Source organism: Ovis canadensis, chromosome 1 (genome assembly GCF_042477335.2).
Source record: "Ovis canadensis isolate MfBH-ARS-UI-01 breed Bighorn chromosome 1, ARS-UI_OviCan_v2, whole genome shotgun sequence".
NCBI classification, from domain to species: Eukaryota; Metazoa; Chordata; class Mammalia; order Artiodactyla; family Bovidae; genus Ovis; species Ovis canadensis.
In genome coordinates this window covers 126890812-126904973 of record NC_091245.1, presented here as the reverse complement: position 1 = coordinate 126904973, position 14162 = coordinate 126890812, and the positions used below count along the sequence as shown (strand labels likewise).

The window sequence follows — 14162 nt, the reverse complement described above, 5'->3', positions numbered from 1 at the left end:
AACAGATTGAAATTGTGGAATGGCCTGAAACTCAAGAATGAAACAGGAATGGTCTCTAAAAGAGACTCTGCCAAAACCTGCAAGACAGCCTCCTGCCATCAAAGAAGCCAGGAACAGGCGCATCTGTGCCAAAACCCACGCAGGTTGGTCCACCTCCACTCCCTGTGGACAGTGCAGACGCTGCCAACACTCTCAGCCACGTTCTGCCTACAGAGTCAGAGATGCGGGGGACACACTCACGATGGTTTTCAATGGGCTCAACTGGGATAAGAGTCTCACTGAAAAGGAGATGCAACAGACCCACATCCGCAGGGCTGGAGGGCACCCCATGTGGTTACTAGGGGACGAGGACTCCACGGAGAGAGAACAGCCCGGATGAGGGCTTTGAGGCAGGGGTTTGCCTGGCATGTCTGAGCCATGACCGGAGTGGAGGAAGCTACGGGAGAACCACAGAGGGAGAGGGTCGCTCCTGCCAGGCCCTGAAACCCCTGCAAACACTTTGGTTTTGATACCTCGCAGGTTGCGGGGTGGGGGTGCTGAAAAGCACAGGAAGGTTTTGAGCAGAGCATCTGATCTAACACCTGCCCGCTGGATACTATTTGGGGGCAGATCCTGGTGGCTCAGTGGTAGAGAATCCACCTGCAATGAGGAAACACTGGAGACGCAGGTTCGATTCCTGGGTAGCGAAGATCCCTTGGAGAAGGAAATGGCAACCCACTCCAGTGTTCTTGCCTGGAGAATCCCACGGACAGAGGAAGCAGGCGGGCTGCAGTCCAAGGACTGCCCTATGGTCGCTAAGAGTCGGATACGACTGAGCACGCATGCTAAGGTGGGAGGGCAGAGAGGCCAGTTCTAGAAAAGTCTCCACAGCATCTTTGCACGGACCATACAGCTGTCATCTTGAGTGAGGGGTTTTGCACCAGCTACCAACATGGATTTAGGAACAGCCAGGGGTGTCCCCCTCCCCCACCCCAGCGGCTCCAGACAGAAGCACCAGCACGGCCCTGGCGAGGGAGAGCGCGAGACTGTGGATGAAAGGAGAGGTCCCCGCAGCCCTCTGTGCATCACACGGCAGCTCCAAGCCGAAAGGAGGGCCGTGAACTCGGTGCAGCTTTAAACCCGGAGAGCTGGAGAGGTCACCCCACATGAAAAGGAAACCGAGACCAACCTTTTTACGGGAGCTCGCCTGGAAACATGGAGAACATACACACCGCCAGGGAAGAAAGGCAGCCGCCAGTCCGACGGCACAGGACTCCACTCAGAACTCGGTCTCAAAGAGCAGACATTCGGAGAGAGCTGTACAGCGAGACCTCTTAGAACTGGCCCTTCTTTTCCTGCAGCTGAACAAAAGAAAGGGGATCAAGGTTACACACTCAGGTGCCTTTGAAGTCCAGCTGTCTCCCAGGCCTCCCGCCTCTCCACAAACTCACAGCTGAAGGTACAAGCAAAGCGCGCTCTGCACCTTCTCCCGTGGTCTCCCCCAGACTCAGCTGGTACCCACGGCATTCCCTCCAGGACTTGCCCTAACCCTGCAACCAGCTCAGCCCCAATCACATCAGAGTCCTCCAGCAAGTCACTGAATGCCTCTGGCCCTCTCCTTCTTCCCCTCTATGAGAGTTCAGTCAGTTCAGTCGCTCAGTCGTGTCTGACTCTTTGCAACCCCATGGACCGCAGCCTGCCAGGCCTCCCTGTCCATCATCAACTCCCGGAGTTTACTCAGACTCACGTCCAGTGAGTCGGTGATGCCATCCAACCATCTCATCCTCTGTTGTTCTCTTCTCCTCCCACCTTCAATCTTTCCCAGCATCAGGGTCTTTTCCAATGAATCAGTATTTGGATCATGTGGCCAGAGTATTGGAGTTTCAGCTTCAGCATCAGTCCTTCCAATGAACACCCAGGACTGATCTCCTTTAGGATGGACTGGTTGGATCTCCTTGCAGTCCAAGGGACTCTCAAGAGTCTTCTCCAACACCACACTTCAAAAGCATCAGTTCTTTGGCGCTCAGCTTTCTTTATAGTCCAACTCTCACAATCCATATGTGACCACTGGAAAAACCACAGCTTTGACTAGACGGACCTTAAGTAAGTAAGATCACTCATACAAAGAGCAGACTCATTGGAAAAGACCCTGATGCTGGCAAAGATTGAGAGCAGAAGAAGAGGGCGATAGAGGACGAGACGGCTGGATGAAAAGCACAGATGAGATGGACATGAACTTGGGCAAACTCCGGGAGACGGTGTGAGGGAGAGAGAAGACTGGCATGGGGCAGTACATGGAGTCGTGAAGAGTCGGACACACTAGGCGACTAAACAGCAGCAAAGATCATTCATGAACGCAACCTGTACCTGGATGGCACAAATAGGAAGAATCATTCTTGGGGTTACTTTTGCTAATTCTCTTAACCTGTCCATGCATACATGACAAATTTATTTATTGGCCAACTCTGTGTGACCCCATAGACGGTAGCCCACCAGACTCCCCCATCCCTGGGATTCTCCAGGCAAGAACACTGGAGTGGGTTGCCATTTCCTTCTCCAATGCATGAAAGTGAAAAGTGAAAGTGAAGTCGCTCAGTCGTGTCTGACTCTTAGCGACCCCATGGACTGCAGCCCACCAGGCTCCTCTGTCCATGGGATTTTCCAGGCAAGAGTATTAGAGGTAAAACAATGAGAAGATCCAAATAAGCTGGCACCAATAAGAAAGAGATGTACAGAATGGGACTTTCCTGGTGGTCCAGTGGCTAAAACTCCATGCTCCCAATACAGGGGGCCTGGGTTCGATTCCTGGTCAGAGAACCAGATCCCACTTGCTGCAACCAAGGCCCACAACTAATTAAATAAACATTTTTTAAAAACAGGATGGTAACACATCTTATGTAGTAATGTGATCTGCTTACTTGCTCAGTTGTAAACAACTCGTTGCAACCCATGGACTGTAGGCTCCTCCCCCTAGGCTCCTCTGTCCATGGGACTTTCCAGGCAAGAATACTGGAGTAAGTTGCCATTCCCTTCTCACAGGTCTCCTGCATTGCAGGCAGACTGTTTACCATCTGAACCACCAGGCTGTTGATGGGCCCATGTATATACTGAAAGGAAGACCCACCTTCCACAAGATCTTGACCCTTAATAAACGGATAAACGTCATCTGTACTTGCAAGGAAACTGTTAGAATGAGCACACTTAGACACTGATATAACAGCATTTAAAACACTCCTTCCGGACACAAATGCAGCAATAAAATGCATTAGACGCATTTAAAAGTTCACACCCTTGGACGCAGTAAATCTGTGTCTAGATTTTTTAATCTAGAGGTATAATAAAAGATGCAAAGATTTACACATAAGGAAGTTCACAGATCCTGCAACTCAAAGTCAGAAACTGGAAAACTAAAAGTGGAACCAGAAGAAACAAGTTAAAGCAGGTCACAGCCTTAAAAGAAAGAAAATAGGCAAATTTTAAAAGGGTGACTTTAGGAAAAACATCTACAGGGAAGCTTGAGCTCCCTGAGAATGTGGTAAATGGATTAGAATGGATTAGAAGCACACACTTGACTTTGTCACGTAACAATACATCATGGTACAGAAAACAGGCTTTGAAAGGAAAAAAATTCCTTGCAGTCAAAAGCACAGTCCAGGCTAGTGACATCAGCCACTGTCCTTGGACAGACCCCGGGGTTAGTTCCTCCTACTTTGCTGACACCCTCTCTGGATGCCAGTGAACTCAAGCTCCAAAAATCTCTAGCAACTGAGTGCGAAAAACAGTTAGTTCAGGGAGGCTTACTAAAGGGGTATTTGTGAAAGAATTTTCCAGCATCCTATATGCAAGTCAACTTAAAGATTATGAAGATAAACAAACCCAACATGGGCTCTCAGTAAAGCATGCAAGGCTGTTTACATGTTGCACCAAAATGCTGCACCAATTTAGAATTGAAGTGACCACCTGGCTTGTTTTGTTGTTGTTGTTACTGTTATTGGTGGAAGTGCATTTGACCAAATTGTGACCAAATACTTCTCAAATCTTTGACAATGCAGAATTGCCTTCACGACACAAACTTCTATCTAGTTAGTTACATGGTGTCCCTGAAAATTCACAACCACCTAATTATGTCCACATAACTCCAAAAAGTGATCTTATTAGGGCAGGGTCTTTGCAGATGTTATAAAGTTAAGATGAGGTCACGTTGGAGTAGAATGACCCTAAATCCAATGACTGGTAACATTAAAAGAAGAGAAGACACACAGAGAATAAGGTCATGTAAAGACAGAAGCAGAAACTGGTTGGTGCAGCTACAAACTAAGGAATGCTAGAGACTGCCAGAAGAAACCAGAAGCTAGGAAAATACAAGGAGGGGTTCTTCCCTAGAACCTTCAGAAGAAACATGACTCAGCCAACACCTAGATTTTGGACTTCTGGCCTCCAGAAATGCAAGAGAATGAAATTCTGTTGTAAACCATTAAATCAGTGGTAGTTTTTTCATTTGTTAAGACAGCCCTAGTACTCTAATACAGTGTACAAGCATAAGTCCGAAAGACAACAGAAGATAAACACACAAAGAAAGGATTGCTATGGAATGAAAATAGTCATTATTTGTTGTATCCAACTGTTTGGGACCCCATGGATTGCAGAATGCCAGGCTTCCCTGTCTTCTCTATCTCCCAGAGTTTGCTCAAATTCATGTTCTTTGAATCAATGATGCCATCCAACCAGCTCATCCTCTATGCCCACCTCTCCTTTGGCTCGCAATCTTTCTCAGCATCAGGGTCTTCACATCAGGTAGCCAAAGTATTAAAGCTTCAGCATCAGTTCTTCCAATGAATATTCAGGGTTGATTTCCAGGATGGACTAGTTTGACTCCTTGCAGTCCAAGGGACTCTCAAGAGTCTTCTCCAATACCAAAGTTCAAAAGCATCAGTTCTTCAGCACCCAGCTTTCTTTATGATCCAACTCTCACATCCATACACGACTACTGGAAAAGCGATAGCTATGACTTTAGGAGCTTTGTCAGCAAAGTAATGTCTCTGCTTTTTAATATGCCATCTAGGTTTGTTGTAGCTTTTCTTTCAAGGAGCAAGTGCCTTTTAATTTCATGGTTGCAGTCACCATCTGCAGTGATTTTGGAGCCCAACTAAAGAAAGTCTGTCACTGTCTCGAAGCACTAATCCCCAGTGTGTTGTTATTTGAAGGTGAGCATTTGGGAAGGTGATTAGGTCATAAGGGTGGAGTCCCATGAATGGGATTAGTGCCCTTATAAGAAGAGTAATGTGAGAATCTCTCTGCCATCAGCAGATACAACAGAAGATGTCCCTCTCTAAGTCAGGAAGGTGACTCTCACCAGTGCCTTGACTTTGGACTTCCCAGGCATCAGAACTGTAAGAAATAAATATGTCTTGTTTAAATCACCCAGTCTTTGATGCTTTTGTTATAGCTGCTCAAGCTGACTAAGACAGGATCAACAGAAGGAAAGTGTTCTTAGGACATACATTACTTCACAGCTCCATCCTCCTGGGCATAGGAGCTGGGGGATAGTTATGAAGAAAACTTTATGAGCAGTTATCTTGTTTCTCAGAGCAGTGATCCCTAAGCATCTGTGTGCATAAGCATTACCCAGCAAGAACATTAGAGTGCAGATTCCTCAGTCCCCTACCCCAGACCCTGATGCAACTAATCTTGCACTTGCCTGGTAGGTTCAGGTGGTAAAGAATCTGCCTGCAATGCAGAAGACCTGGGTCGGATCCCTAGCTCAGGTAGATCCCCTGCAGAAGGGAATGGCAACCCACTCCAGTGGTCTTGCCTGGAGACTTCCATGAACAGAAGAGCCTGGGGGTCTACAGTCCTTGGGGGCTGCAAAGAGTCAGACCCAACTGAGCAACTTTCACTTTTCACTCACATTCTGACAAAGCTGGATTCCTGATCATACTTAGAAAGACTGCCAGGATTCAACATGACATGTAACAGAAACATCCTCTCTGGAGCTTCCCATCCACCTACCTCTCCAGCCTGGCATCTCAAGTCTCTCTCCAACAACCCAAGAGCACAGGAATCCTTTAAGTCTGAGCTCACACCATCCATGACTGCTGCCAGGAATGTCCTGTACCTCCATCTGCATCCACCTTTGCCAGGCTACTCCTGCACAGCACAGACCTGAAGGTCTCCAGGAACTCTTCCTGACCAGGAAGTGACCACTCGCTCATTCCTTCACCGTTCTCTAGAGCTTATGAAGAACCAATGTTCTTGGTACCAAGAAAAATGAGCTCAACATTATTGATCTTCTTATTGGTAAAGACACAGCACACACATAATGGCTAGGAGCTGGTCTCTGGAGCCAGACTGCCTAGCCCAAAATCCTAGGACAAGCTGTAGCCCCCCTTGGGGCTGCTGCCAGGGTTCAGCCAGTGGGTACTTGCAAGAGTGCAATAAAAGATCATTTCTATTCGATAAACAAGATAAGTTCAGATTCAGATACATACAGTGATAAGCAGGGTACCTTGGCAGAGTGACGTGGTGCTCTACCATGGGGTGGACACCATGGGGTTAGGGAGGATGATTTGGGGTAAACCTTGAAGACACTGTGTCATGAGGCTTGGCCAGTCTCAGGGATCTGACAGGTTCATTTCCAGGTGACGAAAGTCTCAGATGTCAGAGAGCCGTTCTCCAGCATCTCTGCATGCAACATGCCCCTTGGCAAGGACTTAGCTATTCTCACCATAAGATTCGAGTAAAACAGTTCTTCAAGCAGATATTAGAGCACGTGACTGATAGATGAAAGCACAGCAAGATAAGAAGCACAAGGCAGACACTCGTGTGACCAATCATGATCAGCCTTGGATCCATTAGACGCCATCCTTTGAGAATCCACGGAAATTCTGAGAGATGCCACAGGCAAGAGCTCCACAAGCCCAGGTAGGAACAAGGATGACAATGGTCATTATCAATTCCAAGACAACTGCACGGAATCCCCATGCGGGGGATGCCTGCTGATGCCTGAACTCTTAAGTCTGCCGCCCTGGGCCACCTCCCTGATTATGGTGCAGGGCACTCCAGCGTGGAGATGCAGTCGCTGAATGCACACAAGCTACAGCTACCAGCGTGCAATAAATGCAGTGATGGATGAATAAAGGATTGCATCTCTTTGCACCGATTGCCTCAGTGGTCCTGGATAAGAATGCATTCAAACATAACACAGTTGGGACCTCCCTGGTGGTCCAGAGGTTAAGAATCCGCCTTTCAATGCAGGGAACACAGGTTATCTCTGGTTCATAATTAAGATCCCACGTGGCACAGAGCAAGCAAGCCCTGGCAACGCAACTAGAGAGAAGCTGTGCGCTGCAGTGAAAGAGCCCATGTACCACAGCTAAAACCTGGCACAGCTAAATAAATACATAAAGAAACACTTATTTTAAAAATATAACACAATATGTGCTTGAAACTAATACTGTAAATCAACTTTACTACAATAAAAACATGCACTATGATGGTTAGATTGCCTGGAAATGATTAAACGGCTGGACCTTACATGGCACAACATTTTTGATCACCGTGTAGAATCCTAGATATCAAGGTAGGTGATGTATGATGAAACAGGCCCTAAAGCTATGATGGACTGGCCTATAGTCTCACATCTATTTACCAGGCATGACAGGTACTATCCATAAATGGCAGCTCACAGAATCCCTCTCCACCTATAGTTTGGGCCCAGAAAAACTTTATGCCCTGCAGCTGATGGCTCCACTCAACTTCTTCCTGCCTGTCTCCCAACTTGCTATGTTCCCATGTCCCGGTGAAGTTAAACGAGCGGCTTGATCCTTCACTACTTTCAAAGCTCTGGGGCCTTCAGCACCAACACTGCAGAGGAGACAGCTTCCTGCAGAGGATTCTGGTGCTATCTAGCAAAGCCACTGGAGGATATGCCACCTTGTGCTGAGTCACATTTAGGAGAGGGATGCAGTGGCTGCCCCAAATGGGGGTGAAGGTCCTCTGAACCAAAGGATGCAAACCTGAGACCTGTAGGATAAAGCTGCTAACATTTGCTTCACAACCCTCCCTGCCTCCTTCCTTCAGCTGGTCCCCACACCATAGCCACACCAGGCTCCTTGACGCCCCATTCCCGAAGAACACTCCCAGTATCTTTACATGTTCGCTCATGACCTCTGCTCAGAATGTCCTTTCCCTCCACGCACATGGAGCCTCCCAAAGACATTTAACTCGTCTCTCAGAATTCCATTCAAGCATCACTGCTGCTGCTGCTAAGTCGCTTCAGTTGTGTCCGACTCTGTGCGACCCCATAAACGGCAGCCCACCAGGCTCCCCCGTCCCTGGAATTCTCCAGGCAAGAACACTGGAGTGGGTTGCCATTTCCTTTTCCAATGCATGAAAGTGAAGGCACTCAGTCATGTCTGACTCTTAGCAACCCCATGGACTGCAGTCCACCAGGCCCCTCCGTCCATGGGATTTTCCCGTCAAGAGTGCTGGAGTGGGTGCCATCGCCGTCTCTGTCAAGCATCACAGTGGCTCCCTAAAGAGTCCCTTGAATGCTTTGGGGAGGTCCACCCAAGCTCCAGCACCCACAGTCCAGACTCTGAACCATCCATCAGCGTGGTTGGCCATCTGCCCTGTGATAGGGTAAGCTTCTCAAGGACACAAACGGGGTCTCATTTTCTACCACAGCATCATCACCAACAGTCACATAGTAGACCCTGACAGGAAGGATGCCCCCTGTGAGCTCTGTGGACAGAAACCATCCTGAAGATGAGGGCATTGAGTCAGAGCTCCCCTCACCTTCTACCCAGTATACCCTCCAAAGCACCTGAAGTTTCTCCAGTACAGAACCCAGTACTTTGTGATTAACATCTGTGTTGAAATTCATTTAATGCCCATCTAGCCCACAAGACAGAATGCTCTTTAGAGCCAGGGGATATGTTGGGTATTTCGTGCTGTGTCTTCAGCCCCAGTCTGACAGCTGGCTCTTGGCATGAGGAGAAATATGATGGCGATAATAAATGAACCCCTCACATGTGAGATTAGTTGACACCTTGGAAAGCTACACACAAAGTTTGCAAACGTTACGCTGGGTGATGCTAGTCACAAAAGGTCACATATTTATGATCCCACTTATATGAAACATCCAGAATAGGCAAATCCACAGAGACAGAAATAGATTAGTGATTGTCTAAGCTGAAATGGGGGCTGGTCGGGGGCAGGCTGGAGGGAAATGGGTGGTAACTGCTGATGGGTACAGGGGTTCTTTGGAGGATGACAAAAATGTTTGGAAATTGACCATTGCACAACCTTGAGAACATGGGGGGGGAAACACAAGTTTATACACTTTATGTGGTAAATCAAACAGTATACAAATTATATCTCAATCAGTTCAGTTCAGTTCAGTCACTCAGGCGTGTCCAACTCTTTGCAACCCCATGAACTGCAGCATGCCAGGCCTCCCTGTCTATCACCAACTCCCAGAGTTTACCCAAACTCATGTCCATCGAGTCAGTGATGCCATCCAGCCATCTCATCCTCTGTTGTCCCCTTCTCTTCCTGCCCCCAATCCCTCCCAACAGCAGGGTCTTTTCCAATGAGTCAACTCTTCGCATGAGGTGGCCAAAGTACTGGAGTTTCAGCTTCAGCATCATTCCTTCCAAAGAACACCCAGGGCTGATCTCCTTCAGAATGGACTGGTTAGATCTCCTTGCAGTCCAAGGGACTCTCAAGAGTCTTCTCCAACACCACAGTTCAAAAGCATCAGTTCTTCGGCACTCAGCTTTCTTCACAGTCCAACTCTCACATCCATACATGACCACAGGAAAAACCATAGCCTTGACTAGATGGACCTTTGTTAGCAAATGTCTCTGCTTTTTAATATGCTATCTAGGTTGGTCATAACTTTCCTTCCAAGGAGTAAGCATCTTTACAATGTTGCGCTGGTTTCCTGCTGTGGAGCAGAGTGAATCAGCCATACGTATACAGGTGCCCTTCTTTCTCGGGGTCACCACAGAGCACTGATCAGAGCTCCTGTACTATGCAGTGGGTTCTCATCAGTTACCTATTTTATACAGAGTCGTGTGTGCGTGCCAGTACCAATCTCCCTACTCACCCCACTCCCCTTCCCGCCTTGGTATCTCTGCATCTGCGTCTCTATTTCCGGAAAGCATCTGAATCCCTTACTTTTAAAGTACGGGAAACTGAGATGCAGAAATTCAGTAATCTGTCTAAGATCTCACATCCAGCTTGTAGTAACTGGAGGTCCAAACTCAATCACAGCAGCATCAACCCAAAGATGGAAGCAACCCAAGGGTCCAAGGATGGATGACTGGTTAAATAACCAGTGATACATACATACAAAGGGATGTCACTCAGCCTTCAAAAGGAAAGAACCATGCCACGCGCTACAGCCGGAATGGACTTGGAGACATGACGCCAGGAGAAAGAAGTCGGACACAGAAGAGCAAATACTGTATGATTCTGCTTACGTGAGGAACCGAGGATACTTAAATCTATAGAAATAGAAAGTAGAATGGTATTTATTGAAAGCTGGGGGAGGAAAAACTGCGGAACTGTTGTTTGATGGGTACAGATTCAGTTTTGCAAGATAGAAAGGGTTCTATAAACTGATCACACAACAATATGAAGGTACTAGGGCTTCTCCGGCGGCTCAGTGGTAAAGAATCCGCCTGCAATGAAGGAGCTGCAGGAGATTTGGCTTCCATCTTGGGTCGGGAAGACCCCCTGGAAGAGGGCATGGCAATCCACTCCGTGTTCTTGCCCAGAGAATCCCATGGACAGAGGAGAGGAGTGTGGCGGGCAACAGTCCATGGGGTCACAAAGAGTCAGACACGACTGAAGCCACGTAGCAGGCACGCACATATCTTATCACAAATTTACAATTTTTTTTTTTAAGAGAGAGCTCCAACCTCAAGTTTGCCAACACTTATCCTAACCACACCCTGCAGCATGGCGCTCTCAGACCCAGCAGAATGACTGGATGAAAAGTAGAAAAAGCCCATTCTGATCCATCAGACTTCACAACGGAGAAATGAAAGTCAATCTCTCCAAGAGACTGCTTCCGAGGAACTTCAGGAATTTTAACAAACCTCGGCAGCTCCAATCAATACACAGATCAATAAAATAGAGTCCACTCCACAGGTCTGAGTGTTCCCCAGAACAAAGCCCTGCCAGAAGGTAAGCTGGTGATGGCAGAGCAAATCAAACAGCATTCTCCAGGACAGGGTGTCTCAGACCAAACTGAGCATAGAATCAACCAGAGACCTTGTGAAAATGCCGGCTCCAGTTCACCGGGGTGAGGCCTGAGAATCTGCATTTGTAATAGGTGCCCAGATGACCGGAGTATGATGCTGGTCCCAGGGAGCACTCTTTCCCACTTGGAGTGGCCAGAATGCAGATGAAACTCCACACCACATTCCTCTCCCCAGACAAGAAGCTATCTTGGTGGGCTGAAGGCTCCATGGTAACACTCCACCTTCAGCGGAAGTACGTACCCCCATCACAAGCCAATACATTTCACTTCATTTCAGTCTGAGTTAGAAAACCCACGTATTTTGTGGTTTCTGAAAATGCAGGTTTGATTTACACTCAAACTGAGTCAGTGGGTTGACTGCTTGATTGTTGGTAGCATGGGAAAGAAACGAACTGTGGTCCATTCTTTAAAGGGAATATCAAATATGACTTAAAATTCCAAAGTCAATGCAATGTGGTCTAATATCTGATTCATAAACGTGCCTTGGTAAACCATACTGGAAAAAGCCACAACACAGAGAGAGCTCAAACATTCTGTTCTACACAGGGTCATAGACAACAGTGGGTTTGTTTTTGTTTTTCTTAAGTTTTTTAAATTTTTATTTATTTATTGACAGCTGTGCCAGGTCTCTGTTGCTGCACAGGCCTTCTTCTAGCTGTGGCGAGAAGAGGCTGCTCTACTTGCAGTGACTGGGCTTCTCACTGTGGTGGCTCCGCTTGTTGCAGAGCACGGGCTCTAGAACGCTCGGGCTGCAGTAACTGTGCCACAGGGGCTCAGCAGCTGTGCGAGACGGGTTTAGTTGATCCCCGCAGCATGCGGGATCTTCCCAGATTAGGGATTGAACCCATGTCTCTTGCATTGCCAGGCAGATTCTTTACCACTGAGCCACAAGGGAAGCCCTACAGCATGGTTTTTTAACCTTGATGTTCATGAAGTTTTGATTTTCCTGCCAGTTCCCAGTAGAAATGGACAAGGAAGGAAACTCATCTACATAGAGACAAGAGGTCTGTAAGGACCGGAGCCTATAAACATGAGGACATATGTTACAAGCGCAAGACAAGAACCAACAGAAATGAAAATGACAGATGATGTTTTCAGGATTAGAGGTTACCAATTAAAACTTAAAGTGTTCTTACAGAATACGTCTCTTAAAAAGAGAAGGCAAAAAATTGACTCCTTGCAATCAGAAACTGTCCCAAAATACTCTACAGCAAGTCTGAGACATGACTTCTGAGAACTTTGCAATTTGACACCAAATGAGCTTCTAAGGTTCACTGGCCTTGCTAATACCCATTTCAATACCCCTGTTTCAACTAATTAACCCTTTCACTTTATTGCTGTTACAATTAGAAGTCCCCAAAACAGGAGAGGGTGGTTTACCTATTACTCACAAGATCTACTAAGTGATTCAACCTTGAGAGACCCAACTGTCACTAGTCTTTATTTATTGCCAAGTCATTCAAACTTAAAAAAAAAAAAAAAGAAAAGTTCATCTGAAAGGACAGCTATAAACAATTCAAATGAAAACCTCAAGACATTAAAGGAGAAAGAATACAGTAGTCAGGATAGGCCGCAGAGCAGTCAGAGAAGACGCTTCATCCGCTGTCCTGCTGGTGTCCCCGGTACAATCTTATTGTGTAAACTGGCAACATATGCTCTCTACAATGTTTAGACTTTTTAACCTAACGATTCCTCTTTTGATAATCTATTGTCAAGAAATACTCCAAAATACAGAAAAAGCACCGGATGGATATAAAGACATCCTCTTGAGTACTTCGTCACAACAGAATGAGCACCAGAGATGAGCACTGGGAGGCATGAGCCCTGTCGCTGGAGCTAAGCAGGACCTACACTTCCCAGATTCCACTCTCCTAGGAACGACTTGTTTAGAATCAGCCATGAGGGGAGTTTCCTAAGGCTCTGAAAGCCCATTTCAAAGACATTTGAAATGACATTACTTTGAAAGACATTACTTTGCCAACAAAGGTCCATCTAGTCAAAGCTATGCTTTTTCCAGTGGTCATGTATGGATGTGAGAGTTGGACTGTGAAGAAAGCTGAGCACCGAAGAATTGATGCTTTTGAACTGTGGTGTTGGAGAAGACTCTTGAGAGTCCCTTGGACTGCAAGGAGACCCAACCAGTCCATCCTAAAGGAGATCAGTCCTGAATATTCATTGAAAGGACTGATGCTGAAGCTGAAACTCCAATACTTTGGCCACCTGATGCAAAGAACAGACTCATTGGAAAAGACCCTGATGCTGGGAAAGATTGAAGGAGGGAGGAGAAGGGGACTGCAGAGGATGAGATGGCTGGGTGGCATCACCGACTTGATGGACATGAGTTTGAGTAAACTCCAGGAGTTTGTGATGGACAGGGAGGCCTGGTGAGCTGCAGCTCATGGGGTTGCAAAGAGTCAGACGTGACTGAGCGACTGAACTGAACTGAACTGAACTGAACTTGAAAGCCCAAGTGGAGAAGCAGGTAGGGTCAGGGTGGGGAGCTCTGTATGGCACGGCAGTGGGGACAGACCCTGGAGCTCCTGAGCCAGACAAACATGCAGCACCGAGGTCAGGGGCAAGCCTCTTCTGCAAGTCACCCCGTGTCATCATCAAGGTGGGAGGCAGGGAAAAACTTGGGCCTCAGTGTGTCCTGGCTCTTCCTCCTACTCCTGCGGCTGTTTTTCCTGAACAGCCTTTAGTAGACTTCCTCCAGTGCCCACAAATACACGGAGTCAACTTCCCATGAGGAACCCCTATTTCACACCCATCATTGTGATGGTTAACTTTATCTGTCTACATGACCAGGCAAACAGATGCCTAGAGAGTCGGTAAAAGATTATTTCTGGATATGTCGGTGAGGGTTTTTCTGGATGAGATGAGCATTTGAATCAACAGACTGAGTAAAAACTGA

At 47.1% G+C, this 14162-nt stretch overlaps 1 protein-coding gene across 1 annotated transcript in view; it reads right to left on the bottom strand.

Moving 5' to 3' along the window:
* TIAM1 (TIAM Rac1 associated GEF 1) overlaps window positions 1-14162 on the bottom strand; it is a 464008-nt gene that overhangs the window by 306077 nt on the left and 143769 nt on the right. The window contains exon 2 of the mRNA XM_069549445.1: window positions 1169-1340. The gene's annotated coding sequence lies outside the window, so the exon portion shown is untranslated. The remainder of the gene's footprint in view (window positions 1-1168; window positions 1341-14162) is intronic.